This window comes from Emydura macquarii, unplaced genomic scaffold, assembly GCF_026122565.2.
Source record: "Emydura macquarii macquarii isolate MOO-44397 ecotype Brisbane River unplaced genomic scaffold, CSIRO-AGI_Emac_v2 contig_3530, whole genome shotgun sequence".
NCBI lineage: Eukaryota > Metazoa > Chordata > Testudines > Chelidae > Emydura > Emydura macquarii.
The window spans coordinates 6,466,568-6,473,188 of NW_027133667.1; the positions used below are offsets into that span (position 1 = coordinate 6,466,568).

Below are 6,621 nucleotides of genomic sequence, written 5' to 3' on the forward strand. Positions count from 1 at the left end.
TCAAATAATATAAGAACTGAAGCCTTTATTTACTTATAAAATTGTAGCCTTTCAGCACCATACTCTTCCAAATTCATTAAGAATCTAAAACCATACATCATCTGCACAGAACTGTGATAGTCTCTGAAATCTAATTGCCCAGATTCCCTCCAATAAAACAAAACTCCTGTACTAAGGGAGAACTGGCTTTCATTTATAACAATTCCTTTCTGGAAAATTGTATTAAACAGAGTGTTTTTTTTTTTTTTTGTTTTTTTTAAAGATAACCTCAAATCTGATCGTTTTCCTGTAGGCTGGTTTTGTTTAAGACCCTACATGGCTAGAACTTGGGGTCCATGGTGGGTTTGGGCTGCTGCTTCTTCCATATCTCTATTGGGAAGCTTAAGCTAGGCTTCTGCTGGAGGACCCTGTGAAACGAGGCACTGCGGGAAATACCACCCAGCAGGGCCTGAGTGGCAGCCCCTTGCAGTGCACTGATTGGCTCATGGCGGTATATAAGCCAGGACACCAGCATGGGGAGTTGTCTGAGCAATGACACTGACTGATTGCTTTCGCTCCAGACCTTGCCTTGCTATGGACCCAAGACTCTGGCTTCTGACCCTTGTCTATCCCTGACTCTATTTGTCTGATGTCTAACCTGGTACCTGACCCTGACTTCCTCATTGCTAACCTGACTTGACCATGACCCCACTACTTGTCTCCTGACTGCAACTTGGTAACTGATCTGTTCACTCTGGCCGTTATGGCCCAGCCCTGACTGATCGATACAAATGCCACAGTGAAGTAGATCCATGATAGCAAAACCTGGTGGTAATCTCTCTCGGAAATTGTGTGCAATAATTGAGCTGATTAGATTAACTAAAGTAAAAATCAGCAGCACCCACCATTTACCATTATTGAATGAGTATTCAGTTATCTGAAAAGCTGCTTACTGATTTTCTTTCCATAAAAGTCAAACATGTACATTTTAATGGTTTGAATTTGATGTTCTTCTTAGTCTTAACTTATGTTAAATGTCTGCAAGTATGTGTAGGTGCTATTGTCATATGTCTGTATACCTCTCGCCCCCCCCCCCCCCCCCCCGCAAAAAAAAAAAATCCTGCATCATAATGGGATACGCATTGCATTCTGTATTGGCTCACAGTTAACCTCTTGTCCCAGTTTGAAGAATTCGTCGTCTTCTTCAAAGTCCTGCAAAGTCCTCTTTATTAGAGAGATGCTTCCATCTATGCTTTTGACAAGCATGTTTTGTGTGATGGAGGCTGAGTACCATCTTGTAATGGCTGAGGGTAGGGCATTGTTAATGAAGGGTCCGTGATAATGGAAGAAAAACCCTGAGGAAATCAGGCAGTGCCCAAATCTCATCACTGTTAGAGCACAATGTAAAATGAACTCGTAAACGAGTATTTTCCAAAATGATTATATCAAGAGACACAACACAGGACTGAACCTGCCCCGCCCCCCCGCCCCCCCCCCCCCTTCAAAACAATCAAGCTAAAAAACGTGAATACCAAAGAGCTCTCACTTCTAGTGGTAACTTGAAAGCCAGATGCTCAACTGGTGTGAATTGGCATAGCTCCATTGACTTTACCTATTTACACGAGCGGAGGGTCTGAACCCAGTATGCCTCTAACTACTTTGAGGTGTCTAGATACTGTAGTGATGAGTGCCATGGAAACTTCCACAAATAAATAGCAATTGATAGCTAGGATTTACTGTTTATGTCCATTCAGCTATTCTGTACAGCTTTTGTCCCGTTCACAAGTACTTTAACCATTTGAAGACAGTTTGAGCACATAGTAGTCATAAAACTGAACTTGTGACATTTCATGTTTAACTTTTTTACAAAATATTCTTTACAACACTGTATGGTCCTACCAATGTATGTTTGTTCTGATTTCCTTTTAAGAGCTCCCCTCTTAAAGCTTTGGGTGCTTTTACACATAGTGAAATACACCAAAAGAATGATAAAAATCCATCATCTGATTGATTTGTATTGGCAAGTAATGTCTCATTATGAAATTCCCCATAATTCCCTTCATTTGATCACACTGTGTTCCTCAACAGAAACCAGGAAAATGGATGAGCCTTGTAGCATGCTCTAAATCTGGGCCCCATTGGACCATGGAGGTACTTAGTGGAGCTGGTTGGGAATTTTCCATCAAAATGTTTTATTTTTTTGTAAGAAAATACACTTTCTGCAAAATTGAATTTTACTTGGAAAAACTAACTCCCCTTTCCCCCAAAAAATTAAATTTTCCATGGGGAAAATAAGAACAATGTTTCGTTTCAGTTCAGGTTGGCCCAAATCAAAACAAAACATTTCAGGTTATTTTAACCAAATCAAAACACTCTTGTTTTGGATTACTTCAACATTAATTTGTGTCTACCTAAGCTGCCACAGTGCTGCATGGGAGTTACAGTATGTGTGCCTCATACCCCCTTTCTCCCTTATAGTTCAGGTTTGCTGACTGAACTATATCTCCCATGATGCACCTGACACCTTCTCTGGCAAGCCACCATTGTGCAGCATGGGACATGTAGTCCAGCCAGCATACCTGGACTATAAAGGAGAATAGGGGTCTGAGGCACCCAAACTACAACTCCTATAAGGCATCTCAGCAGCTCAGGCAGATGCAATTTGATGACAAGCCAAGCCAAAATAAAGCTTTTAGATTTGGTTCAACAAACTAAAAAAAACCCCACTTCGTTTCCAAAATATTTTGATTCATAACTTTCCATTCAATGAAATGTTGATGTTTTGACATTTGTCTCAGTTTGGGATGAAAACAATATTGAAATGAGGAATTTCTCATGGGAGGAAATTTCTGACATTCAACCCGTTCTATTAGTCATCCCTGAGTAAAGGGCCCCAGGAAATGTACTCTTTCACTAGCTTCTCTTGCCTTTTAAACCAGATAGTCATTAATTAAAGCAATTCTGGATTACAATTTGCAATGTGTTTGCCAATTTCTCAGGTAGCTGTGTCTCAAATCATTTTAGGGCTTTCAGGCAAAAACACCATAAACTCCATCCATAAACTAAACAGAACACTGCAGATGACAGGATCTTCTTTCTCCTCTATGCCTCATTGATTCCATCTGCAATGTGCCCTTTGAATGATGCTAACTATCATGTTCATCTTCTTTTCATGGTTCCTCACAACTATTTCCTCTGTACATTACTGATTTCAGAAAACTTCAGCCTCAGCTGCTTCAGACAAAAATCCTGTTCTCAAATACACATAGCAAATGTAGGGCCAGATCCTCAACTACTGTAAATAACCAAAACTCCATTGATGTCAATGGAAGCTATGCTGATTTACACCCAGTAAATGTTTCTTCTGTGGTCTCTAATATTGTTCTCTGTGTATGATCTTTATTAAGATCAGTGGGAGCTAACTTGCAACAGGTATAACTGAGGGCAAAAGTTGTCCCACTGTCTCGCTGCTGAATTGCCTCCTGACATTCATCCATACTAACAAAGAACTGTTCAGATTATAACTGATTCGAAAAAACTTCATGAAATTGATCAAATCAATTTATGTGCTATAGCTACAATGTCTCAAGGAATGATACTAGAAAAATGGAAAAGGGAACTAAAAATCTCAGTGGCTAGGTAGTGGTATATTATCTCTGGAAAACTGATTCTGAGATAGAAGGCAGAACTTCTGCCTTCAGGTCTACACAACTGGTATCATTTCTGGTACTCTGCACTTCCCATATACCTGGAATGCTCAATTGCTTCAATTTTGGGACATCTTTGTGTACAAAAGAGCAGAATCTCAGAGCTGCAAATAGAGAGCATGAGGAAAACGAAGGAAAAAAATCTAGTGACAATGTGTTATTGCTGGCCCAAAACCTAAACCAAATAAACCAAAACCCTAAATAAAAATGTTTGGCTGTGTGGATCAGCAGCAGTGCATTCCTGGAGATAAGTCATCTTTGACTGATTTGCAGTGAAGCAAGCATGTCAATGTTAGTAGCATTCTCTCAACCAAATTCATTTTACAAGTGTTATGGGAAGGCATAATGATAATTGTATTGCTTTAGGATTTCTTCCCATCTGTGTACAGTGACTTACCTTTAGTCATATTTAATAAAAGAACATCCAAACTCCTCTGACTGGTACAAAAAGCAAGAACAAGTTTGCAAATAATATAGGTAGCTCTTGTATTCCTCATTCCCCAGATTCCGTTATCTAGATAAGAGATGATATATTGACTGTCTTCCATATATCAATGAGCATTTATACCATACATGTTAAAAGTTCTGGGCCAGACTCTCAGTTGGTGTAAATTAGTGTCACTCCATTGCCTCAGTTTCCCATGAATCTTTCTCTAAATCAGCCTAAATTCCATTAATCTGTCTGAATGATGGTTTTCATATGAATATAAACTAAAGATTGAGTTTTAGATTATTTTTCAAGTTCAGGGGGTTCATATGCCATAAAAGTGTTTCATGAGGCCTACGGCATATTTCTGTGGTGTTGCAATTTGCTCTTAGCATACAAGACGGACAAGGAAGATTTAACATTCAAGTTCCTAATACCCATTCAGACAACACGTTTGCCACAGTGAACCACTATGGCTGACCACTTAGAACGTTCCTGTGGCTAGTAATATAAGCTTCCTGGACAAATAAAAAATATAAATTACACACAGAGGGCCTTGACTCAGGTGCAAATGACTAGCTGAGAATTCCTTTGTTGGAAGGAAATTCTCTGCTGGTGCATCTGTGCTGGACTCTAAATTTTGAGCTTTTTCACAACCCCTCCTCCCATTGTAGCAAATCTAGGTGTCATGGCAGAGCTCTGTTACATAAGGCCTGTTACACTAGTTACAGGGCCTACTGAGGATCCCAGCAGTAGCTCTAAGTCTTATTGAGGCTGAAGGGACTGGCTCAGCCCTCAGAATCAGGGAACCAGAACCAGTTTATTCTCTCTCTCACTCACTCACTTTCTTTCATAAATCAGTCGAATTCCGGCACAGGAGAGAATTTGACCAGTTTTGTTTTGCTCATGTTCTAGTTGTTCAGTCTTAAACTATTCCATAAATACTAACCTCATTGATCATGTGTGTTTAATATGTAGTGAAAAATGTGTCTTTTAATTAACTCCTGACGACTACTACCCATCTACATGCTGTAAAGGCTTCAAATATTGACTGTAACATTATTCTATAGCTGAAAAATCACATTTTGCAGCACCTGATCATGCTGGCAAGGAATGCTCTAAACAATAATGTATATTTCTAAATTCATTTTATATTTACGTTTTAAAAGAATCTAATATATAAGTATTATGCTTTACATACATCTAATTTCATTAAGATAAATGAAGAACAATTTGACTATCATGATATTTAAGAACAAGCAATTTAAAAACTATTCCAAGTACAAATGTGCAAACAAAAAGATAATTTAATTGCATGTGCAACCTACATAATTATCATTGTTCTTTCTACTTTGTAATAGAAAATGTCTCTGTACGTCGACCATACAATAAATTGTGGCTGTATATTCCCATTACATTTCAGAGAGGCAGAAAATACTCTTTCCCGAGTGTGTTGTTTAACCAAACGGGAAAACCGAGGAGTTGACTCTGTTTAGAGGAGTGGAATCAAAAGTCACAGATCTAGCCAAGGAATGTGCTGCCCTATTAACTTGGCAGAAGCCCTTCTATTGTGACCCAGATCCATCAGTGGGAAGAGGGGGAAGTCAAACCTGAGCAAAGGATGAGATAAGGAAATTGCGTGCCTGACCTGGTACTTTGGAAATTCTTCACCCTTTGACCCCTGTGAATTGCACCGGTACCCATCCCATTCACACTATGGAAACCCACTTTTTCTATCCATTGTTAGGTTCTGGGAACAGCATCAGAACAAATCCTACAGAAGATGTTGTTAAGGGAACAAAGAAGCTGAGGTGGCAGGGTAGCAATGCAGAAGATAGGGACATGGCGACTTAATGTCACCTCTGCTCCCCCTTCCTCCAAATTGTGCCAAGCTCAGGCATTTCACAGGATCTATTGAGTGTTTTCTGCTAGTGAGCTCCTGCATATGATGCATCTACTGTTTGCTCATAAAGTCTATATTTTTTATTTTGTTGTGGAGAATTCAGAAATAAAATTAAAAAAAAAAAGTGTTGCTACCTCTGTGCACTCACATACTTCTACGGTTGTACCCCTCAAGCGGGACGGTGGGTAGGTGTGATGCCTGAATGTTCCCATTAATTTGAACTGTGGAGCTATTACAATTGGGGGGAGAGGTAGTCTAGCAAGATGCAGAGGCTAAAACATTTAGGGCCTTATAGATAACATACAACAGCTTAAATCTACCCAGTGTAACAAATGTGCAAAGCTAATAAAGGACTAAATGTTGGTCAGGCCACAAATATATTAATTGTTAAAAATGTTCAACTGTAAATAGCATGTAGACAACAAGTTGCTATTTGTACATTTTGTTGCCGGGCATCATCATGCATAGTCAGACATGAACAGGGTCAAAAAGGGGATTGGCAAGGTCATCTTCATGTAATCAAAACAAGTTCTAGATTTTTAAAGCAGCCCAGCCCTATCTCATTCTAGCAGCCAGATTTTGATTCCCGCTGGACTGCTTGTGAA

The 6,621-nt window shown here is 39.3% G+C and overlaps 1 long non-coding RNA gene across 1 annotated transcript in view; it reads left to right on the forward strand.

The window, feature by feature from the left end:
- Window positions 1–6,109, forward strand: part of LOC137145423 (uncharacterized) — a 59,003-nt gene extending 52,894 nt beyond the window's left edge. The window contains exon 3 of the long non-coding RNA XR_010917653.1: window positions 5,861–6,109. This is a non-coding gene — a long non-coding RNA (uncharacterized lncRNA). The remainder of the gene's footprint in view (window positions 1–5,860) is intronic.
- Window positions 6,110–6,621: the final 512 nt, after the last annotated feature.